Here is a 26151-nt window from a genome sequence, read left to right as displayed (position 1 = left end):
CTGAAGCATTCCAACTGCTGTGTTTATACCCAGTTGCCACACAACATTTGCTCCTACTGTTTTACTTGGCAGGGGCTGGAGGAAGGGTTTCTGGAGCCAAGTAGCCTCAGATAGGGAATCTTTCCAATCCCCAGGGACCTGGCATAGCCCCAGAATCAATAGTTACAGGGATAGATGCCAACACTCATCTCATCCAGGGCTTCAGCTAACCTTGGACCAACCCCCTGTGTAGGCCCTGAACCTGGATAGGAAGAACCAGCTGAAAAAATAGAGCCCTGCAATGGTAATAGATAAATAAGAAAAAGCTGCATTTTTTTCCATCAGGGAAAAAGGGGGAATCCTGCAGAGGACGTGTTACATTTTCACTCCTCCCAACACCTCCAAAAAAAAATTTTTTTTTCAAATGCAGCCATCTTGCCAGTCTTCTGGATTAAAAAATGGATAAACATGGTCAGTGTTTTACTGTCTTTATGTAAATATTTTCCAGACTACAGAACCCAGAATTCTGTCACCATTACAGAGTCTTTCCTGCTTTCATTACACAATTTGGAGACTGTGAAATGAAAATATACATGATTTACATGGCTGTGTATAAATATGACATCTTTCTCCATAGGACCTATCATTTATTTATTCAGCAAGCTTTGACGGAGCACCTACTATATTACAAATCAGTGCTGTGCTATCCCCCGCGGTTCTTAGATGAATGAGTCTGGGCCCCAGACTTCCTTACAGGTTGTCAAGGAAGACCTTGTTCACCAGCTATGGCCCACTGTGACACTGCGACCATGTAATAAAGGCATACGGACAGTGTTTTGGGGGTACATATGAGTAATGAATTCTGCCTTAGAGGGAGAAGTAGAAAATGAGGATGTGCCAAGAAAAGTTCGGTCTACTTGGTGCTTTATAGAGACGACCACCGCAACAGTGCCGTTAGGAAAGCAGCACGTACACTCTGGCTCTGGCATATTTAAAAATCCCGTTAGCCAAAACCGGTTTGGCTCAGTGGATAGAGCGTCGGCCTGCGGACTCAAGGGTCCCAGGTTCGATTCCGATCAAGGGCATGTACCTTGGTTGCGGGCACATCCCCAGTTGGGGGTGTGCAAGAGGCAGCTGATCGATGATTCTCTCTCATCAATGTTTCTAACTCTCTATCCCTCTCTCTTCCTCTCTGTAAAAAATCAATACAATATATTTAAAAAAATAAATAAATAAATCCCGTTAGCCATGTCTTCTCAGAATGTAGATGGATATGAGGAGGTTCTTTGTAACCTTCCTAGCATAACACTTCACAAAGTGTTAGAGCTCTGTGGGTCAGCCTCACTGTCTGCAGACGGACCTGGTGCAGGGTGGGCCGGAGCATTTTGATGACCCCTGGTCTGGCATCCTGTCCTGGGAAAAGCTGCATTTGTTCATTTTTCTGGCCCAGCACCAGATTATACTCTCCAGCTGAGGCTGTACCTGGAACTGTAGCTGTCCTAGAGGTGGGGGGATGGGATAGTGGATGGGTAAGGAGAAACACAGGGGGCAGTGGGGACAGCAGGAGCAGAGAAGGGGAGGCTGCAGGTATGGAGCTCACCTAGCTTTATTGGGATATTGCTCTCCTGGCCTCCAAATGGAAAATAGAACTGAGCACCCATGTTTAAAAAATGCAATACATACTAAGAAAGTCTAAAGTAATTTATGCCAGGCATTAAAGTGTTTTGCATGAGAATATAGTATGATGTAGACAATCCAAGAATTATGTCTTTCATTAAAAGGTTTGCAACTCAGTGTGCTGTGATATAACTAGAGCAGTTTTTCTGTCTTGGTGATGGTTTTTTATTTTAAACATTGCCTTACATACCAAGGAATACAAATGCATCGGGAATGCGGGGCCTCTGGGTTTTAACTTATTGTCACCTCTTACTAATCACTTCCCTTTAGTGCTTTACCTGCTTGTGCAAGGTGAAAGGTGAACAGTTATACCGCCATTGCCCCTCAACCTCACATATCCTGAGCCCCGCTATAAAGTAAACTGTCATTTATTTCTTCATTATTCAAAGTTAGTGTTCGCTAGTTCAAAGCCCATTTGAGATTATGCATCAAGAATGATATACACTAAGGTTGGGATTAAAGGAAAATCAGTTACATGAAAGAAAGGTGTTTTTGCCACAAATCTTGTGTGTGCATGTCAAGAAGTATATTCACTGCCTAATTGAAAAAGAAACCAGGGCAACTCGCAGAGATATATACCTGCATCTGGCCAGTCTTTCAATAAGAACACTTTCTGTTTGAAGTCTGACTGTGAAGTTAGAGGAAAAACATCTCTCCCTCACAAGCACATGCAGCTTCTTTAAAAAATAAGTAAAAAATATTAGGTGTCATTCTGCTTTAAGGCTCTCGTGAAGAGTAAAATCAAAAGGTTACTCATCCCGAACATGGTTTGACAGGGCAAGAAAACTGGGCTTACAAGGATGGCTGAGAGGTTTAGGTTAGCTATAAGGAGAGACTGGACGACCTTTCAAAATCCCTTCTGTAATTTTATTGAGTATTGCCGAATTATGTTCATGATCTCACGAGCCTGTTTGGAGCAACAATAAGCTGATTTGATAGGAATCTCAATGATGCCCAATGTGAATCAAGGGACACACACTGGAATCCAGGCACTGAATGAGATGCTTTTCCTCAATTGTTCCATTTGTTCCTCCAATCAGTGTCTGGATTCAGATGTTATGAGTTTCTACTATGTATCATCCTCCCAGCATGATTTATGGCATAATGTGGACCATTTTAAAATTGGGCCACTGAGGTCTCAGATCTAAGACAATGCTGAATTTGGACCTGCTGTGATTCTATTCTGTACAATGTCTCACAACACTGTGAACTTATGCATGTGCAACAACAATAGTTATAATGCCCGTATTGTTGCTGGGCCAGTGTTGCAACATATAAAGAGAATACAATGTGCACATCAAATGGCGAGTGTGTTGACCAGGGTGCTGGTACTCAGGAGCAATCCTGGCTCCAGAAGCCGAGGGCCTGCTAGCCTCTCTGATGTTCCTAATTCCACCCCAGTTCCCAGCACGTCTGGCGTTAGGGCCCGGTTTGATAAATGTGTGTGGAACTGAACTTAGGCCCACTCACCTCTCTTCCAGGCTCCTCCTAAAATGCCCTGAGTCCTCTCATTTCCAGATATTATGGGGGAAGGTCAAAGGGGTGAGACCTGTCCATGGGTTTCTGGCCTCCTCTCTGATCAGGGCTTGATAAGTAGGAGTGTTATCTGAGGCCTCCAAAGCAGATGCTCAGAACCCGTTTCTCCTTTTAAGTCAAAGTCAGATTTTGCTAAAAGATGTTTGGGGTTGGAGAGGGGCTGTGATCTGTAGACTCTGAGTGGAAGCACTCTTCTGTAACTTGTGGGAGGTGCAGAATATTTCAGTGAGTGAAAACCAGTGGAAAGCATACCTCTGTCTCACATTTTTTGTGTCTAGCTTAGCCATTTCATCACTTCCAGCTGGCTTTGCTCTTTTATGACAAAAACTTGAAAGTGAATTTGGCAAGGATCATCCCCCAAATAAGCTTTTGTTGTTACTGAATCTTTGTCCAGTTAATAAAGGAGAATGTATTGTGGTCAATGTCACTTGTTTCATGGAAAGAACTAACTTAGCAACTTATACCTAACCCTGAATAAATCTAATGATTTTATAATTAGGGAGAAAGCAAACATTTTTTGAGTCCCTTAATTTGGGCCAGGTGTTTTATCTATTACAACTTCATTTCCAACTATCTATCTATCTTACTGGCGAGGAAACAGGCTGAGAAAAAATGGAGCAATTAACTTATGATTAGGGAACAAATCAGTGGAGATAGGACTTGCACTCTGGTCCACTTGAGAAGTGAGCCCCAACTTTTAGTACTGGATTCCACCATTATTTCTAGAGACACAGAAGTACCGAATCCTAACTGCCTCTGTATCCTGATATGCTCTGAATTACTTGGGGCTGTCTCTCTGTTTTAAGGAGACACATGAAGTGCTGCCCAGGGTCAATACCTACCTCTGTGAACGTGAACACCTGGGGTGTTGGGTGTGCTTGAGGGCTTTGTAAGGACTGGGACAGGCACCGTGGGCCAACTCAGCAGCCCTGAAAAGCCTGGATGGTTGTTGCCATTAATGTTTCTGACCAATACAAGGGCAGGTGAAGCCTTTGAGGTTCTGCATGAACAGGCCTTTGTCAATCCGAGTGAGAGGGCACTGGGGTGCTGATGAGCATTTCACAGCAGCAGCACCACTGTGCAACCACTACACAAATAAATGACTCCCATTTTAAAAAAAATATGTTATTGATTTCAGAGAGGAAGGGAGAAAGAGAGAGAGATAGAAATATCAATGATGAGAGAGAATCATTGGTTGGCTGCATCCTGCACACCGCTCACTGGGGATTGGGCCTGCAACCCGGGCATGTGCCCTGACCGGGAATTGAACTGTGACCTCTTGGTTCATAGGTTGATGTTCAACCACTGAACCACACCAGCCAGGCTAAATGACTCCCATTTTTGTCAGTGAATTCTTCCTTAAACACCTAAAAATTATACAAAATTGTCAATCCAAAGCACAAGGTTGACCATGATAGTCAGATTATCCACTGTACACACTGTATTTATTTTTAAATAAAGCTTAAGTGTCTACACCAATGAACTCACACGTGTTTGTAAACAGTCTACTCCCTTGCTTATGACACCAAGAGAATGGGTTAAATGAGCAAAACCAGCATGGTTTTCTGTTCTGTTGGCATACATTTTAATCTGCTTGGATAAGGAGGTGAGTGTCTATTTCTCAGGCTGGTTAAAAATACTATATAGTTACTGGTAATATGTGTATATAACAAAATTACTTTGCCCTGGATTGGCAGAAGAGTGCTTGGTTATCACTTTTATTATTTCCCAAGCTTGAGTTTGTTTTCAGATGTGAAGAAGAAGCTATAGCACAGAGAGGTCAACCATCTGCTTCGGGGTACACAGCAGGTGAAGAATTCTAACACATGCTCTGTGTTTCCAATCAAAGCCACCTTGTTAAAATAGGCAGAGAAGTAAAAATAATAATGTAGTCTTACAAAAGGTTTTCTGAGAAATCATGCCTATTCCCAGTTTGGAGCAAAACATAAACTCTAACAACTCTGTGATATACAAATTTCTTAATTTACAGTCATTAAACAGCATCTTGACAAAGGGTTTCTGCCTGTGAAAAATATTTCAGTTTAGTAGCTATAGATTTTTTCTTTTCTTTCAATGTGAACATGAGTAACATTTCTCTATATGGCACCTTACTTAATTTCTGCTCACAGCCACCCTGTAAAATAAGAAATGGGACTAAAGTTCAGGAGCGTAAGTGGCTTGGTTAAAGCCCCAGGGCCATCCAGTGGTAGAATCAGCCTTGGGACATGAGTCTTTGACCTGAAGCACATGCCCTTTCCAAGACCCTGCCCAGAACCTTCTCTGTGAGGCTTTCTGGAGGGGCCCCCACTTATATGGCTTGGAAGGGACATGGAGAACATGGAGAAGATCCACACTAGACTCCCACAGAACTTCTTACAGGGCTAGGATCGACCCACAAAGAAATGGTGAAGTGTGTAGTAGGTGGTTTCACTGCTGGTGTGGCCTTCCCCACCTCCAGGGCCATTTGGACTCCTTCATTATTACCAGCATCCCTGTACTTGAAGTCCTAACTCAAGGGCTGTTATACCATGAAGCCTCATGGACAGACTTCCTCTGAGTTAGATGGTCCCCATGTGCTCCTTTAGCATTGTTATGCATTTGTGTTGTGTGTGAGCCACGGGTAAATATCATTGCATTTGCCACATTCTATTTTAATTAGTTTGTTTATACAGTGATCTCTCCAAATTAGAATGTGAATTCCTAAGGGCAGGAACTATCATTGGATTTTAATCCTCTCTGTTTACTTCCTACCCAGCATTTGGCACATGGTAGGTACTCAATAAGTGTTGTTGAATAAATAGGCAGAATAATTTTAGAAAGGAAAGACTAGTCACCATATTCATTGCCTCCCTTTCATCACCATCTATTTCACGAAAATATTTCATGAGCCATGGAAGTGTATGTACACCAGAAATTGAAGGTGAAAGCAAAGTGTAGGAATTAAAACACTTTTCTAAAGTGATAAGGGAAGCAGAACTTTGCTTATTTATTAATGACAATGGGGAGGCCCACTTCAGATTATAAGATTTGTACAGTGGATCCCTGGTGCATAAACAAGGGTTGAATTTATCATATTCTTTCAGGTTGCTCTCTAATGTTGCTACCAGGCTTTTCAGAAACTGCACTGGGAGATCTGTGAAACACCCGATAGGCAGATGAGAAACAAACATGATAAAATACAAGAGTATCACACCATAAGACTCACTTTTTCATTCATTTTGACAAGGGTAATGCAGTTTTAATTACTAATGATAATATATATTGCCCAGTAGTAAATGGCTTGTGGTGTACTTTTGTAAACTTTTCATCTTAGTAAACCACAACACTCCCAAATTTGTTCATTAAGACTTCATTATACACCGAGAGGTTATTGGCTGTCAGGGGAAGATGAGAAAATTTGTGAATTAGTAAAGACTCATTAATAACCTCCTACTGTAAAAAAAAAAAAAAAGAAGCCCTGACCGGTTTGACTCAGTGGATAGAGTGTCGGCCTGCGGGCTCAAGGGTCCCAGGTTCGATTCCAGTCAAGGGCATGTACCTTGGTTGCAGGCACATCCCCAGTGGGGGGTATGCAGGAGGCAGCTGATCAATGTTTCTCTCTCATCGATGTTTCTAACTCTCTATCCCTCTCCCTTCCTCTCTGTAACGAATCAATAATATATATATATATATATATATTTAAAAATAACCTCCTACTGTAACAATTGTATACTTTGAAAATTAGAAAGCAAGATTCAGTGGTCTTTTAAAATATTTTTATTTAATTGAAATATCATCATTTCAAAATAAATAAGTTGAACACAGGCCATATTCAAATCTGTTTCAAAATGATTAAATAATTGATTAAAACCTATTCTCATTTTCAAGGTCAAAGAAGTAGTATATAAAATGTGTTTGCCAGACAAGCTACCAGAGACAGACAATTTATTTATTTTGCTTATGTTTATAATTTGTAGAGCTCAATGCTCCTATTGATGTGTGTTTGTCCTCAACAAATCATGCACAATTATCAATACAAATGCAAAGAATGCAGCTAAGGCATGAAATTATACAAATCATTTCACTACAAAGAAAAGACCCTGGAGGTGAACAGTATTATTGAATTTTTCAAAAGAAAATTATGTGTTTGTAAGTGTGTATCATTTGATGAAATGATTGTCATGGAAAATTAAATCTCACCTTGAAGGAAATGAGTAAGAAAGAAATATCACCATAAACTCTGTGTAAGGGAATTGTACCTTTTTACAAAGCAATTTTTCTAAGTTTCTACTCATAGTATATGACACATGTCGACTACACATATGTTCACATATGGGTTGGTATAGATGCACAGTTCTACTTATGCTGTATTCTTTCGGCCTAATTCAGACACATGTTAAGGGGAAAGAAAGAACTTCAGCATCATATAATTCAGTGTTTTTCAAAGTGGGGCCTGTGAACACCCTATATTAGAATTCCCTGAAATACTTATTGAAAATACAGATTCCCAGGTTCTAACCAAGACCTGCTGAATCAGAATCTCAGAAAATCTTCTAACAAGGCAAGTTAAGAAAACACTTACGTAGCTATCTCAGGCAAAACTTATTTCCAAACTGGTTTCAATACATCAGTAAAGTAACACAGAGAGAAGTTTTATAAACTCATTGATGGTGAAAAGGCTTTTGTGACTTGGAAAAAAGCTTCAATTATTAAAAATACTTTTCAAATAGATAGAGTTTTAATATTTTTAAATGCTGTGACTATTACAAATGAAGACATATATGAGTCTTCACTCTCCTAGCATTGCCCTCAGTTGAAGAGAGTCACCCCATCCAAGTTCAAATCTCCTCTCTGAGGCATCCTGCGTGCAAGACTGGTCTATGGAGATGAGAAGTGGGGGGGATCCAAAGGCTTGGAACCCTTTCCTCAACTTGAAACAACTTTAAAGTGTCATCCCAGGCTAGAGCTTCCCATGGGAACTACTGAGGTCTTTGGCATGACTGCAAAAATGTTCAACTCTTCCCTCTACCCAATCCTGCTGCTCTTGCTCCTTCACAGGTACAGATTAAGGCCACAGCCCAATAAACTCCCTGCATGCAAATCACCATCTCTGAGCCTGTTTCCAGGACACCAACCTAAGACACCTGGCCCCTCCTGATGAGTTAAGACCATTCACAGCCAGTGCCATTGGAGAGGGGGAACCATAGCCACCACTTTGCAAGAGCCCATGGCAAAAGGACACTATCACTTCTTTGATGTTTCTGCTCCTCTCTTTGAGGCCCACTGATGAAAGTTCTGCGCTTCTTCCAACTCAGCTTCCAGGGGTCTCTATTGGGAACATTCTATACACACCCTTTTTCTGCCAACGTAATGTGCTAATGGTGAGGAATTACAAATTGTGACCATTAACTCTCCTCTTAAGTTAGAATTTTCCCTTCTCCCTACTAAGTCTTTGAAGAATCCAAAGCATCAAAAGGCTTTCTTGTACTATTTCCCACTTATGTTTGCATCCCTGTTAAAGGCCGCTCACTTAGAGGAGAAAGGATCTGCTTTCAATGTCATGTCTGGACTAAAAATTAATCCTTAGTCCTACTGAGATGGTACCCTCCTGAAAACCTGGCCACTTAGTCTGTTTGTGCATAAGACCTGCCCTGGGCCCTGTAGCAGAACTTTACTCACCCCTCTTCTGAGATCACAGGAATAAGAAGTAGGCCAAATCCTTCACATGCCAAGTTGTGGCATTCACAACTCTTTACCATCTTGCCCTGACCCACACCCCACCTTCATTCTCATCCACAAACACCTTAATCCAACAACACTCAGCTGTACATCACTCCCTAATCCCAACCATGGCTTTTGGTTTATAAACCAAGCCTTTGTCCAAATCTCCCACCATATGAACCATCAGTCACCTCATTCTGCACAAGCTTCATTCACCTAAACTGAAAAGGCCAACTCAAGTGCCATGTCTTCCATGAAGGCTTCTTAGATTCCCACATGAGAAGTAACATCTGCCAGCTCTGAGCCCCTGACAGTTCTCACAGCATCATCACACTCTGCTCTGAGGTTGACTGTACATGACTGTTTTCCTCTGCTAAATTACAAGTTTTCTGAGGCCTGGGGTCATGTCTTGGACTACTTTGTAGCCCCCATAAAGCCTAGTATAAGTGCTCTCCCCTAATGCAGTGCAGATCCAAAATATTTAGTATATTGCTATAACAGTTACAGAGAAATACTAATATGTTGTTACTTCTGAGACATTTTTATAAACACAGTCCTGTCCTTCTCCAAAAGAAACATGAGCATTAAAACTCAATAAAAACTATATTCTTAAGAATCTGTGCCCAGGGTGAACACGTGTACTGTTCTGCCCCGTAGGAGAGTCCCGATTTACTCCTGCAGTTCTGGTATAATTATTTATATTGTCCCCTTTCACTCTGAAAAGTGTCCCAGATTGGCTGATAAGTTTTATAGTCATCCTACTTATGCAACTCAAACCATCAGTGTGCTCTGCTTACCTGCTTGTAGGAAAATCACACAGTAAGAATTTCACAAAAGGAGATGTGCCTTGCACATATTTTTACCTGCATGCTCTCACACACTCCTCTTGCTGAATTTTTCACTAAGGGTCAGTGCACAGAGTTCTTCACACCAGGGTTTTGAGGAACAGTTTCCAGCAGGTGGACACTGGTGCAAGCCAGGCCAGATCCTCTGTGTAGGGCCCAGGGACTGGTCTTCTCTTTTGTGCCAAAGACAGAATGTGGAGGCTGTTTAAGGGTCCCTGGTTTCTCTCATTCAATTAAACCAAAGCTAAATGATTTCAGCTTGAGGGCAGATACAACCCCTCCAAGGCTTTTCAGCAAAATCGCTCAGATTGGCACCAGAGGATCAGGGGTGGACTGTGACTGTTCTCAAGATGCAAACAGTTGCCGCCAACAGAAAATGCCCCAACATCACTGAAATGGTGAGGGGGACCTTAACATATCATTCTTTATATTTCTTCAGTTAATCATCAAGTAAGTAGATAATAAATAAGTCATAAACACATGCTTCATCTAATCCTCACTATCGCCTTATTGGTTGCTATTGCAATTACTATTCTACACATTTTCATATTTATAGTTGATATTAATGATAGTTCCCATTTCTTAGTATTTACCATGTATCAGGCACTGCATAAGCAATTTATAGATATTAGCCTGTTTCATCCTCACCATACTAGCTGAATGCAGGCCATTTATTGCTTAGTGCCCACCATGTCCCCTCAAATACAAGCTTTGTAAGGGTAGGACCTTGTCTTTTTCACAACTATATCTTCTGTAAACACACTGAGAAGCTTGGTAGAGTTCTCAGCAAATACTTTTTGAATGAATAAATAAACAAATGAGTGAATGACTGAGTGAATGAGTCAACAAGCCTTTGAAAAAGGTGATCTTATTTGTGTTTTGCAGATGACAAATCCAAGGCTTGAAAAAGTTAAGGAATTTGCCAAGATCTTGTAGATCACAACGACTGTGAGGCTCCATCCCACCCCTCATTTTCCTGATGAGAAAATTATGGCTCAGCAAGTTAAGTGACTTGCTCAAGACCCACTAAGCATTAAGTTATTAGAACTCAGATCCAGTAACTGACTCTGACCAACACTATCTTCTCCTTGTTATACTGATGGGTGGCAGGGTCAACCCTATGTGTTCACCATGCACAGCCACACACACACCAAGTACAGTCCTCTTTGGGGGAGAAGAGTGGGAGGTTCCCCCAGGTACAATTCAAATCCTTCTGTCAGGAGTAAGATTAATTAAGATCTCCTGACTTACCACTGGGCATCAGTGTTCAGCCAAGTGAGAATTAAATAGAGGACAAAGTTTATTACATAGGATAGGGTAATGCTTGCTGCTCAGACAAACTATAAAATTTTAGTGGTTTAACACAATGGCTTCTTATTTTTTGATCATATAACACCCAGGATAGATGTCCTGGTGAGTGAACAGCTTTGTTTCATGTGGAACTTCAGAGACCCTAACTCCTTCCACATTGTGGCTCTAGTATCCTAAGGGCTTAAGTCCTTTGTTTTCAATGGCAGAAAAGGAAAGAGAAAGCATAAGGAAGGCTTCTTAAATACTTTGGCCAAGGATGGCCATTGATAAAAACTATTCTAGATGCAAGTGGGGTTGGGAAATGTAAACCCAGGGGAGACATTTCCCATAGCACCGTGGAAAGTGGAGCACAAATTTTTGGTGGGCAGCTAACCATCACAACTATTATGAGAAACGAAGGGACCCTGGAAGAGATGGGAGATAGGAATCTGGGCTGCCATTTACAAAAGGATGGAAATGGAAAAGAAGCAGTGGGAAGAGGGTAGCAAATGCCAACTTTGCCATCCTTAGAGGGTTTTGCAGGCTTTTCCTCTTTAGTAGTGATATAGGTGGAAGAAACATGTCTTGTTGCCAGTTTGATACATGCTTGGAGCATAGCTTGGACCCCTACATCAAGAGTACTACCCAGCAGGTTTGCAATTTCCACTCATGTCCTTTTCCATTTGAGTTGTAAATTATGAATCATGCAAATTTGGACAAGATCTTAAGCCACAAGATGTATCAAGTACCATAGCCTTCAGTTATCTTAGTTCATTAAATAAAAAAAAAACATAGGTGTATTTCTTTTCTTTATAGGAAAACAGAACCAGGTAATGTCACATAATATTTCAAAACATAATTTATCTTTGTCAGCCAAGTAGTGAACAAAGAAACACTAAATGTTCTTTTTAAGAAATGATTTAGAATTAATTTTAATCCATTCTGATGGTTCAGTAAAAAGAGAAATATAGACTTCCGCAGGTCTCTTAATGCAGATTGCTATAGTAATTTAAAAACAACAAATAATAATAAAGTAATGATTCTATCATGCTGCCAGTGTACTAGACAGAAAATAGTGTAATTGAAAAAATAAATATGCTACTACAATATATGCCAATGACTAGACTCTAGGCATTGCCTTCAGATTAAAAAGATTCATAGCATCATATTCAGGTACTTTAGAAAGATATTTACTCTGATAGAGATAAAAATATTAAAAGTATAGTTAGAGTCTTTGTCCCTCTCCTGCCTCCCAAGGGGGATCCTTTTGTACCACTACTAATGGATAGGATGGGTTAATGGGTAGAGACAGACCTGGAGAAACTGAGAGACTTACTGTCTCTACATTGGCATGATTATGAAGCTACCTGGAGAAAACCAAAAGAGTTGAGAGTAGGGAGGAAGTGAGAGAATATTGTCCAGAAAGGGAAGAACTGAGGACTTTTTGGCAGCTCCTATGAGGCGGGGACTGTGGAGAGGAGAGTTTACGTAAAGAGGAGCATTCAGAAGTATCATTTCGTGCTATGCACAATTAGCCATCATAACCATCATTGCTGGAGAGAACCTCTCCTGATTTCCCTCCACAGCTAGCCTTCACTGCAAATAATGCCTAGCAAGTTGAGATAGTAACAGCTAATGCATACAAAAATACAACTTTGTGTGTTGTATTCCTATGGGCCAACTATCAAGCTAAGCTTATGACCTACATTAACTCTTTTAATCCTTAAAACTTTATGAGGTAACACACGTGTTTATAGTTGAGGCACAGAAAGACTATGTACTTGTATCCTATCTAATAAAAGGGTAATATGCAAATTAACCATTACTTCATCACAAAGATGGTGGTGCCCATAGCCACAAGATGGCGGCACCCAGTCCCCTCAGCCTCACCAGAGTCCCCCAGTCCTGGGGAGCTGCTGCTGAGAGCGGGCAGCATGAGTGGCCTTGTGGAATGCTTGCTTTGTCACCACGGCGATGGAGGGCCTCTGGGCAGCGGGCGTGGAGTGGCCGGGGCGGGACGCTTGCTTCGTCAACACGATGACACCCTGGCCACTGAGGGCCTCTGGGGAACAGGGGGCCCGGCCCGCAGCCTCCGTGGCTGAGCACAGGCCCAGAGAGGAGACAGCGGGCCCACCTCTCAGGAAGCAGCGCGGGGCCCTCCCACCTCCCGCAGTATTGGTGCGGGTCCCACCCGGCTCCTGTGGAAGCAGCGTGGCTCCCAGCGGCATGCAGTGGTTCCCGCCGGCTCCTGCGTGGCCTACTGCACGCAATATCATGCAATGAGCTACTAGTAAGTATACGTATAAGATAATAAGTGGTAGAGCTGGATTCAGGCCCAGGCAGTCTGGCTCCAGAGTCTATGGTCTGGACCATGATACTCTAGCACTTCTCATGCTGTTGAAGAGTCAGTCTAGTCAAAACACATAAGCCTTATGTAATAAGGGCAATTCAAGATGTGGACTAAACTCCGAATCCACATTGCACCCCTTCACATATAGTACTCTATTGATGAACACTCTTTTGATAGAAGAGCATGTAACTGTAGGTGCCAAAATGCCAAGTTGTTCATATGCTATTTGCTAAACTTTGGGAAGCAAGAAAAAGAACATGGAACCAAGATGAATAAGATGGGTATCTAGGGAGCTAAGTGAAGTGGTGAGTTACTCCATATCAAAGAGGCCAGGGTGCTCTGGGAAATACTAATCTAACTGGTAACGAGCTCTGAGAGGGTAAATTGACTTTACAATCAAAGTAATATTTTGCTCTAGTCCAGGTGGAGAACATGACTATAAAATGTCTGAGATCTATTGTTTTTCACATTATGGTTCATCAAAAAGAAGAAAACTACAGTTTGCCCTGACTGATTTGGCTCCATGGATAGAGCATCAGCCTGCGGACTGAAGGGTCCCTGGTTCGATTCCAGTCAAGGGCACATGCCCAGGGTTGTGGGCACGATCCCCAGTGTGGGGTGTGCAGGAGGCAGCCAATCAATGATTCTCTCTCAACATTGATGTTTCTATCACTCTCTCCCTTTCCCTTCCTCTCTGAAATCAATAAAAATTATGAAAAAAAGAAACTACAGTTTATTTGCCACCAAAGCTCCCTAATGGTTATGACCAGCAGGATGTGCCTTTCAGGGGTTAAATAGGGATAAGGACTCTACCCTTGTTCTCTCCGGAAAGTAAGAAGAGGACAGAGTTCTACCTTTCAGAGTCTGAGAGACAGTGATGATCTGTTCTACAAAACTAGATTGGAAAATAGCGTTTCATGAAGGGCTATCTATTAGGTTATCTTCTCTGGGTTGACCAAATCATACTGGGAGTGAACTGACCAGTGAGATGTTGGCTGAAGGACTTACCTTTGGTCATGAGAGCAAAGAGGCCTGGGTGACCAGCAGCAACAAACTAAGTAAGAAAGCTGCAACTTGGCCAGTCTGCTCTGCAGTCAGGGCTGCTGCTTCCATCTTATGATAAATTGCATTGATCATGCAGGTTACAGAACCCCTATCATTATCAAAGAAAAGACATTAGGTTTTGACATTGTCAATTTCTGGAAGTGTCACACAGCGCTCAGGGGGATGGCTCATTTAATTTCAGTTTATAAATTAAACAAAGCAGAAAACCAAGATGATAAATCCAAAATGTTCCAAATATTTAAACTTGAAATATATCAACTTCAGAGAATTGGGCCCAAAATTTATACTATCAAAACTTCACCAAGAAGTTTTTCTGGCCTCTTTTTACTGGGGGTGGGAGGAGGGGGAGGGGGGCATTGGGAGGACGAGTAATGGTAGGCATACAATTACAACAGGTCATTTTTATTGTTTTAGCTTACTTTTCCTACTGGGGCTTTCATTTCATTTTCAGCTCTTCATTTTACAATTAATAACTTCTTTTAAAAACTTCAGAAATAAATTTAACCTTCTGAGATGGGCAAGTTCTTCCGGCCTTTTGAGTGATAAGTCAGGAGGAGCCCTTAGAAACACGGCCCTGGGCATCTCGGGCTATTTGTATGGAGCGTGTGGCACATCTGCAGGTCCGGGTCTCACCCCTGAGCTCTCCTCGCAGCAGCCGAGTGGAGCTTCATTTATCTCAGGAGGGGCGATGGCGGGGTGGAGCCCGCCTGATTCTGGACCTGCGATTCCAAGGTGGAGAGAGTCCAAGATTGTTGCTCACTCCATTAAGCAATCCCTTTTAGCTGAAGGGGTTCATCTATCAATCTCGCTTTTCAGCCAGTAACCTGCTTATTTAGAGGTTTAATTACATTTTCAGGTCACCCAAGCGCTTCTCCTAGATATTTAATAAAATGAGTCCTTATTTTATTTATCACATGGTTTGTTTTACGTGAGCTTCGTAGAACTGGGATGGAGTGAAGGGGGGCGATTATGTATAAAAAGATAAACAAGTGAGATTTCCACTTCAAAGTGTCCAGAGTTAAGGGAGGAATTATTTGAGTCTCGGGGCACAATGACGATAGCAGAGTGATCTAAAACTGCATGTAGCAGCCACCATTCCTGAAACAGAAAGTCAAATATTGATTTCCCAGTGCTTTTATGACCCATTTAACAACAGGCGTTTTGGATTGGTTATTTCTTGGGGCTGGAGAAAATTTTCCAGCCAGCCGCCTTTTGAGCTTCCTCTTAATTATCTTCTTTGAGAGATAGGTGAAAATTGATGTTCAGCCCTGGCCATAAACACACACACACACACACACACACACACACACACACACACTAGGCTGTACAACTTGTGGCATCTAACACTATCTAAGTGAGCTTGAATGAAGGGAATGTAGATATTTTCCACAAACCCACCAAGTTGGGAGAGGGGGAGGGGGAGGTTCCATTGGGTATGTCTGCTAACAAATTCTCACTAATTGACATCAAGCCAGTTAATTTCTATGTAATAAGTGTTGAGTGATTCGAGATTCAGCCGGACCAGCCGAGGCTGGGTTTATACAAAGACTTCTACCTGTTTGGCTCTAAGAAAGGAACATTTAATGTTTTGCTAAATTTTCAAAAAATGCTGGGAGTAGAAACAGCGTTTTTAATCTTTTGCTCTTTGGGCTACTAATTATGTAGCAAAGGATATAAAGAGGGCTTTACAAATCATTATTTCCATTAGGAAGGTGTTAGAATCAATTCCACCGAGGGCTCCCCTCCTATTTGGGCAGCTGCTACTCCCAGGGGAGGCGGCCACTGTGGTGCTGGTTGAAGCGGGGCTTCTGTTCTGTTTCCCCAGCACTTGGAAGCAAAACAAAACAGGCCTAATGAAAAACACACACGGGAAATGCTTTATTATTTCATCATCCTCACCTACTGCGCTCTGGCACGGCTCTGTGATTAGGAAGGACTTCTCCCTCATGCTGGCTTGCTCCCTCTCGGAGGGCTGGCCATCGGGTGGTATGAGGCCGATACTGTGTCATTTCCTGTCAGATCATTTCGGAGGAATTTGCTCTTATTTCCTCCCAGCCACTTCCCGCACCCCCACCCCCCACTCCCAACACCAGCTCAGCATTGGCCACATGCTCCCTGGTAAAGTTGAATTTACTTCAAAATGCTGTGTTTTAGGGTGAGGGGATTTCTGGAAACTCCGGCCACCAAACCCAATCAACCCGTAACCTCTGAAAGCTGAGAAATAGGTCAGAACCACTGAGTGGACCTTAACCTCCCAAGGCCAAGGACACCCACTTCTCTGGGAAACCAGTGGGTTTGTGGGGCAGGTGCTGAAATGAGTCAGAATATTAATGCAGACTGTCATCTTCCCACATGCATTTTCTTGACTTTCCACCAGAAGGGAGAGTTACAAAGCAGACATTCCCCAAATTTCATTGGACCATTAGCAAATGAATAACTCCTTTCATTAAAAAATGTCTCCATTTCTTTATTCCACACAAGGTGAAGCCTGGACATAATAGACAATGCATTTATTCACATGGTCCTTAGCCACCTCCAGCACCAAATAACCCAGGCATGGTCAAGCAGATATGGCCACTAGGAAATTGCCCTAGGTCAAACCTGAGCGGGGCCGCCAATGCCTGTCGGTGGTAAGGCATCAGTAACAGCTCTTTCCTGTTGTTTCAGTTTGGCAACTTGGAAACGGTACTGTGCCCTCCACACAGAAAGTGCTTGATAAATATTTGGTAGATTATTCAACAAATATCTGACGAATTGAATTGGGACTATATGTCAGAGTGTGGAAATCTAATCTCCCCCCCCCCCCCCCCCCCGCAGTTTTAAGGCAATGGAAAGTGGGTTCCTTCATGCTGAGCCCCTATACATTGCCACCAGCTTTGGGATCAACATCATATATTAACATCACTAAATAATAAGAGTCCTTTGGGCAACTCTTCCTTGATGAAATTTCTACCAGACTGGTTTAAATGGATAGTTATATTCTAATATCTGTTAAATAGTCAATGGCATGGGTAATCTTACCTTATAATCTTACCTTATAATAGAGAAACATGCAAATTGACCGCACCTCCGCTATGCCCATGATTGGGCCTGCCAGAGGCTGGGGGCGGGACTCCGGGTGGCCCATCCAGCCGTTGGGAAGACCAAGATGGCTGCGCCCAATCCTGTAAGTTCCGGGGATCCGCATGGCGATCGCCAAGGGGGGAGGCGTGTCCGGGCCGAGCCCGGCGCTCCCCGGGTGTCAGCATAGCGATCGCCACCCGGGGGGCGTGTCCGGGCCGAGCCCGGCGCTCCGTGGGTGTCCCGGGGGCGATCGCCACCCGGGGGGCGTGTCCGGGCCGAGCCCGGCGCTCCCTGGGTGGCCGCATGGCGATCGCCCCCCGGGGGTTGTGTCCGGGCTGAGCCCGGCGCTCCCCGGGTGTCCGCATGGCGATCGCCACCTGGGGGGCGTGTCCGGGCCGAGCCCGGTGCTCCGTGGGTGTCCCGGGGGCGATCGCCACGCGGGGGGGCGTGTCCGGGCCGAGCCCTGCGCTCCCCGGGTGTCCGCATGGCGATCGCCACGGGGGGCGTGTCCGGGCCGAGCCGGCGCTCCCTGGGTGTCTGCCTTGACAAAAGCTTTCCACATCTCTGTTTATTCTTTTGAATCCATAAAACGACCTTAAAAAAAGCATGGGGGCCAGCTAAGAAAGAATGCACTTTCTGGCCAGAGCACCCAGGATTCTTTTGCCCAACAGGTTAAAGGGAGCAGAGCTGGCACAGTGGGAATGGCCCTGGTGCCCTATGAGGAGACCGGGGGAATGGGGTTGCCGAAATTCCCTAAGCCTCTTGCCACCTTCTCCTTTGCAAACCACACCATCCAGATCCACCAGGACTGGAGGCAACTGGGAATCACAGCCGTGATTTGGGACATGGTGAGCAAATCTTGAGGGGCCTCTGAAAACACCTGCAACTGATTATAAGACTGGTCTTTATTTAAAAAGAAATAAAAGAACAGCTTTGTTAAGATATAACCCATATACTGTACATGTCACCTAAAGTGTACAATGAACTGGTTTTTTAAAGTAAATTCAGAGTGGTACAACCATCACCATGCTCAATTTTTAAATATCTTCATGACCCATCCCCTCCAAAAAAAACTTCTACCCACTGGAATCACTTTCCTGATCATCTTCCCCAAAATAGATTGCACTTTAAAGGTGGGTAAAGGAAAGTTGAGGGAAGTTAAAACACTGCACAAAGGATATTGTAAGATGACAAAGCCCAAAGTGAAGATCATGTGTTTTCTTTAAAATATATATATACTAGAGGCCCGGTGCACGAAATTCGTGCACTGGGGAGGGTGTCCCTCAGCCCAGCTTGCACCCACTCTAATATGCGACCCCTCGGGGGATGTCCAAATGCAGGTTTAGGCCTGTGGAATCAGGCCTAATCCTGCATTTGGACATCCTTCTCACAATCTGGGACTGCTGTCTCCTAACCGCTCACCTACCTGCCTGATTGCCCCCTAACTGCTTCCTTGCTGGCCTGATTGACCCCTAACTGCTCCTCTGTGGGCCTGATTGCCCCCAAATACCCTCCCCTGCTGGCCTGATCACCCCCAAGGCTTTTATTAGTATAGATATGACCCTGCACAGAAAATTTTACTAACCCTGCTTTACAATAAGGGCTTGACGATTGAATCATTAGGACCAGACACCAAGATTTCCTTTCTTTGAATAGTGGAGGGAATACTTATCTTGTCTTTAAGTTGCCCGGAAATTAAAATGAGATAATGACTTAGAAAAGTATAAAAGCACCACATAAAGACAACTGTCTTTTTAATGAAGTGGCAAAATGAAAAACACTTTTTATTCTCCCCTTCCTTCCTTTACAGCTTTTATTTAAACTTTGAAATTTATAAAAATTTCACTCCAATTTTCATTTCTTTACATTCAACATTATTTTGTATTGGTTTCAGTTTTATATTAGTTACAGAATAGTGGTTAGACAATCATATACTTTACAAAGTGTTCCCCGATATTTCTAGTACCCACCTGGCATCATACCATCATTACAACACTACTGACTATATTCCTTATTTAAGTGACAATGGGTTTACAGGTTCCTTTCAATCTTTCTTTTGTTTTTTTGTCCTTCCTTTCCTTTCTCACTTCTTCCCTCATTTTCTTTATATAGTATCTCAATTGGCCATCAAAGCTCAGTGAAGGCACTGGGACATGCTTCATCCATTTTACAGACCAGGAAACTGAGGCCAATTCCAGTTGGCTGTGGAACTTGACTCAGGAAGCCCTCAGAGCACACAGGAAGCCCTCAGAGCCATGCTCTTTGTGCTTCCTAAGGGGCAGCGGCCCAGCAAACAGAACAAACCTTCCAGTCAGGCTTCCCAGCCTCTTTCTCAAGCACCTCTTCATTGCGGATGCTTCACATTCTTTCCTCTCCCGCCATTCTTTACTGCCCCCCCTTCTCCGAAGCAGGTGGAAGGCTTCCCACTCACTGCCTAGGCATGCTCTGCTATGGGGCAGGGTGTAGCGAGCTTGCTTTTGGGTCAAGGCAGGAGCAGTAGTCACTGCCTCTGAAGTGTGAAGGCCGCCTGAGCGAGGCCTATTAGCACTGGGAGCTTCTCTGAATCACTTCAGTCAGTCCAGTACCCTGCAGTGCAGCACCCCTTCACTGAGGTGGCTCCACCCCTCAACCCCCACCTCAGGGGTGAGGGTCCTTGCCCCTCTGCCAGGAGTCCTTCCATGCCCCTTGATCCCTGGCTGGGCCCACCCACCTCTTGGGGGCACTGCAGAACCTCTGTCTCTCTGCAGATGAGGCAGATCCCTGCCCTAGGTCTCTGCAAAGCTATGAATCTGTGGCCAGAGGCCTGGTCTGGGTCTCAGCAACCACATGCCTGCAATGTTCCCAGGGACCCTGGGAGGGGCTGGGCGAGTCCTGCCATGCCCCCCCAGGGTGGCGATCTCCACCCACGACCCCCGGAGCGCCTGGCTCGGCCCGGCCACGCCCCCCCAGGGTGGCGATCTCCGCCTACGACCCCCGGGAGCGCCTGGCTCGGCCCGGCCACGCCCCCCCCCGGGTGGCGATCACCGCCCGGGACCCCCGGGAGTGCCTGGCTCGGCCCGGCCACGCCCCCCCCGGGTGGCGATCGCCGCCTGGGACCCCCGGGAGCGCCTGGCTCGGCCCGGACACGTCCCCCCTTGGTGGCGATCGCCGCCCAGGACCCCCGGGAGCGCCTGGCTCGGCCCGGACACGCCCCCCAGGTGGCGATTGCCCCGGGACCCCCGGAACTAAGAGGATTGGGCGCCGCCATCTTGGTCCTCTCAACGGCCGGATAGGCCACCCGGAGTCCCGCCCCCAGCCTCTGGCAGGCCCAATCATGGGCATAGCGGAGGTGCGGTCAATTTGCATGTTTCTCTATTATAAGGTAGGATTTTTAAAATTTCAGAAAGGGAGAGGGAGAGAGAGATAGAAACATCAATGATAAGAATCACTGATCAGCCGAAACTGGTTTGGCTCAGTGGATAAAGCGTCGGTCTGTGGACTGGAAGGTCCCAGGTTCGATTCCGGTTAAGGGCATGTACATTGGTTGAGGGCACATACCCCGGTGGTGGGTGTGCAGGAAGCAGCTGGTAGATGTTTCTCTCTCATCGATGTTTCTAGCTCTCTATCCCTCTCCCTTCCTCTCTGTGAAAAATCAATAAAATATATTTAAAAAAAAAAAAAGAATCACTGATCAGCTGCCGCCCACAGGCCCCTTACTGGGGATTGAGCCCGAAACCCAGGCATGTGTGCCCCTGATCAGAATCAAACCTGGACTCTTCAGTCCACAGGCCGATGCTCTCTCCATTAAGCCAAACTGACCAGGGCCATGTGTTTTCTTCAAGTTCTGCGTGGTTGTAATGGTCCCCAAATCTATACTAATAAAAGGGTAATATGCTAATTAGAGTGGTTGTCTTCTGGACATCTTTCCAGACAAAGCCGCAGTGGCTACAGAGGCCAAGGCTCAGGCAGCCATAACCATCTGCAGTGGCAGCAGCATTGGGGTTATGGGGGTGGTGCCTCCAGAGGGAGGCCAGACGGGGGGCCAAGGCACAGGCAGTTTGGGGTGATCAGGCTGATAGGGGAGGGCAAGGTAGGGGCAATCAGGCTGGCAGGAGATCAAGGTAGGGGCGAGCAGGCAGGCAGGCAGTGGGGTTAGGGACAATCAGGCAGGCAGGCAGGTGAGTGGTTAGGAGCCAGCGGTTCCAGATTGTGAGAGGGATGTCCGACTGCTGGAAGTTGGACATCCCCTGAGGGGTTCCAGATTGAAGAGGGTGCAGATTGGGCTGAGGGGCACACCCCCCCTCCCCCCCCCCTCCCACCAGTGCACGAATTTCGTGCACCGGGCCCCTAGTCCTATATAATAAAAGGCTAATATGCAAATGACTGAACAGCAGAACAACTGGTCGCTATGATGTGCACTGACCACCAGGGGGCAGATGCTCAATGCAGGAGCTGCCCCCTGGTGGTCAGTGCGCTCCCACAGGGGGAGCGCAGCTCAGCCAGAAGCTGGGCTCACTGTTCCTTAGCACTGCCTCAGCGGTGGCAGGAGCCTCTCTTGCCTCTGTGGCAGCGCTAAGGACCCCTCGGAGGATGTCCACCTGCTGGCTTAGGCCCGTTCCCCATGGAGTGGGCTTAAGCCGGCAGGTGGACATCTCCTGAGGGGTCCTGGACTGCGAGAGGGTGCAGGCCTGGCCGAGAGCCCCCTCTCAGCCCCGCCCCCCCCCAGTGCACTAATGTCATGCACCAGGCCTCTAGTATAGTAATATTACTCAATATTTATTTAATTCAATGTGTAGTATCTTCTCAATGAGTATTTGTTAAATAGATCAGTGAATAACTGTGATGTGGTATAAATACCAAATGATTTTGTGTGGAGGTTTTAGGGTGAGAATTGGTGTGTGTATATAGATCTGCCCAAATGTCTGATAGTCCTGCCTACATTTAATTCCCAATGGGAATATAGAAATAAGTCATGTGAAGTAGCTCATCTAGTGGAAAATTTTAGAGATGAGAACAAAATGATCCTCCAAAGTGGAAACAGGTCAACATGTCTGCCACTAATACATGGCAGGAAAAGTTTTGTCTGGTGTATTTGTACTTCATTTTGAGTATTTGACAAACATTATTAATCCCATCACAGTTTATAACCACAAAAGCACTGAGAATTCTAAAGATGCTATGTATATGATAAGGATGGAAATGATAAATTTTTTTTAAAGCAAAAAGGCTAAAAAAAGTGAAAATGCTGAGGAAAAACAAACCTTGCTCATAGATATAGAATGATACTTTGACAGTAAGAATAACTCAGAAGGACAAAGAGTACTAATCTTCTAACTTATGGAAATGTGTGTACCTAGGCAGTAGACAATTATTGCCAAAAGACTGATGAATTAGGAGACATTTTGGTCTGGGCTATCACAATGGTTTCCAGCCCTCACTACACATTTGAATCACCAAGAAGCTTTTACAAAATACAGATTCCGAGGCCATACTGAAGCCCAATTTAAATCAGAACTGCTGGTGGTGAAGCACAGACATCAGGAATTTGTAGAGCTCTCCACGGGATTCTTATGTGTAGTCAAAGTGGGCCACAGCAATGGTGCTCAGAATTTGTCATCTGAATCACCTGGAGGGCTTACGAAACTACTTCTAATTGGGACCCAACTCCAGAATTTCTGGTTCACCAGGTTTGGCATGAAGGCTAAGGAAATTGCATTTCTAACAAGTTTCTAGTCTATGCTGCTGCTGCTGCTACTACTGTTTGGGGATCACACTTTGAGAACTACTGGACTAGAAACTCAGCCTTTTGGCTCCTATTACCCTAATGGTTGTTCCTGACTACGGATGGTTCTTTAGTTTCAAGGGCCTTGCAAATCTACATGTGATGCAAGTATGTGCTAGAGTGGAGTGTGAGATTCTGTAGCTGCTAAGTTGTTTCTTAGACACTTGGGTAAATCATCAAGGAATGTGATCAGCCTCAATGCAGAAAGAACTGGTCTGTTTTAGAGGAAGGCATCAGATAAAATATATATCAGCAAGGAGAAGGTGGCTGGATTTAAAGCATGGCAGACATTCACTTGGGATTTCCTTCACTGGGTTTTGCCAGGAAATTAATTTATAAGCACTCATTTAGAATGTCTATATTAGCCAATGCAAATTTGTTTTGTCTGTAATACTAAAATTGGGATAGGCACTATAAATAGAAATATGAAAAACATTCAAAATTACTTGAGAGAAAATAAGACTCGAAGAATCTGGTTCTGAAGAGTTAGAAAGTCAAAGAGACTATGAATTAATTACCATACTAATTATTGTTAATTCCTAGCCAATAACTGTTTCAAGGAAGAGCTGAGGTTTCACTTCCATCTCCATCTTTCCCCAGCTGCATGCTCTTCTCACTGCCACCAGGGACAGATTCAGGAAGTAGAATCACATATGTATGGCAGGTGTAACCACCTCTGGTGTTCAGTGGATATGGCCACCATTTCTTCTTCACTCATACTTTCCACTCACTTCTACTCATCTCTGGGTTCTCACAGTTCCATAGCAATTCTAATCTCATTTTCTAAAAGCACAAATTCTCCCACAGATTACCACAGGCTACCATTTCTACAGTAAGAAATGCAATAATGTCTTCATGTCCTGTCTTTCAAAAATATTTTTTAATGAATAGTAAAAATAGTGTAGTAGTCAGTCAGTCTGAAGGGAGATTAAAAGCCCATTCATGACAACTTGGGGTCCATGGGCAGATCTCTCCTAGTGTTACATCCAAAGTAGCTCTATCTATTCTTCCAATCTTCCCATTAAAATCTATCATGGGATACTAATGTTTTTCACTTTCAATAATGGGCATACAGAGAATCTTTTAGCTTGTAGTACCTACAGTCTTTGGATTCATCTTGTAATTTGGAAGTTTGTTGGCTTTCATGTGGGAAACCCTCTCAATGCTTTAAGCTATAAAGCATGAAAACTGCAATTGAAGGTAAAATGATGGGATTGTGGGTGCTTCATAGAGGGAAGATTAGGCCACATGTGTGAATGAGGAGCACAAAGAAAAATATGCATTTTTGATAGTTAAATATTATAGAATATTTTTAGAATATGAACTCAAATATATTTCAACTGATTAAATAAATCAGTGTGCTTAGAAATAAGCACTTTGATTAATATTCCAATTAACTGAGTATTGATCAGAATGGAGAGGAGACATCTTCACTTAAAATTTCTTCAATGAGGAAAAAAAATTGTACTATTCCATTTTCTCATCTTAGTAAACGGGGTTCATAAACTAAAATGTATCCTTTACAATTGTTAAACTTGTGTTCCGATTAATCAAAGTCTCTTAAATGTGGAGTTCAGTTTAGTTGGTACTTATTTAGTTTGCTTTTAAGTGTCATTGCCAAGTAATGACTTCAATTTGGGGGGCATAACAAAGATGAAAATGAAAGGTTCCAACCACCTTAGTTATATGTAAAAGGTGCCTGGATCCTTTTTTATTGTTTAAAATGTTAAATATTTGTGACATAAAAATATTCTATTGGTGTCAGTTTTTGCTTGAACACGTTTTTCTTTTAGTAAAGTTGTGGGAGATTTTTATTCTCTGGTATTTAAAGCAAGATAAAGTTGAGCTGACTTCTTTCCCTGACTATCCCCTTCCCCCTACCAAAGGCTTAATAACCGCAACCCTAAGATTTATGGTGAGTGAAAAAGAAAAATAAGTAAATTATCTGACTGAGGAGCCATTCTTCCTCTCTCTGGCCCTACAGACTATTTTAAATGCTGCTAGCAGCAGTCTAATTAAAATAATTTCTGTCAGAAGTCTGTGAAATATGCAGCCACAGCCCAGCTCAATGTTCTCAAGCAGGAATGACAAATCTCTGCTTAATTGGTACTTAATATGGTGGTGCAGGATTCGTAATTCTCCAGGATAAAAGGAGATAACGAACAGAAATCTCTTGCTTGGGGCAGGGAGCTTTGGAAGATGAACAGACCAAATGGTGCTCACCCCCAAACTCTTCCTATCAAGGGTTGTTATTTTGGCCATCATTTATGAAATAACAGACAATTAAAGCATATTTTATGGCCAACTCTAAGTCCTAATTAAATACAACTATGTACAAGGAATGTGAACAGCCTGAGTTACAGAGACCAAAATAAATACTGGCAGAAATATGGTGACTACCACAGCCTCGGCTCATCTTATCCAGTCTTGGGGATAAGCACCTCGGAGGCACATCTGAGAGTCATAGTAAATTTTAGAAAATTTGGGAAATGTGGGAAAGTAGAACGTGGAAAATCAATCATAGTCCCATTGCTAATAAATTGGGGCCATTACTAATAAGTCGAAGTATTTCCTTTCTATATTTTCTTTTTGCCAATGCATATTTTTTTGTTGCAGACTATCTTGTGCTTTTTTCACATGATATTTAAATATTAACATTAATATATATGTATATATATTATTAATGCTTAGTACAAATATCATCTTTAATGTCTAGGCAGTATTTCATCTAGAAGGTAATATTGACCTTGTGCTTACTATCTGTCAGGTACTAGTAGTCTAAGGGCTTTACATGTATTAAGTAATTAAATCAATAATAGCTCTATGAGTTAGGTACTTTCATCATCTCCGTTTTATGTAGATGTGGATACTGATGCACAGAAAGT

This window comes from Eptesicus fuscus, chromosome 11, assembly GCF_027574615.1.
Source record: "Eptesicus fuscus isolate TK198812 chromosome 11, DD_ASM_mEF_20220401, whole genome shotgun sequence".
Taxonomy (NCBI): domain Eukaryota; kingdom Metazoa; phylum Chordata; class Mammalia; order Chiroptera; family Vespertilionidae; genus Eptesicus; species Eptesicus fuscus.
Note: the sequence above shows the minus strand (reverse complement) of the source record.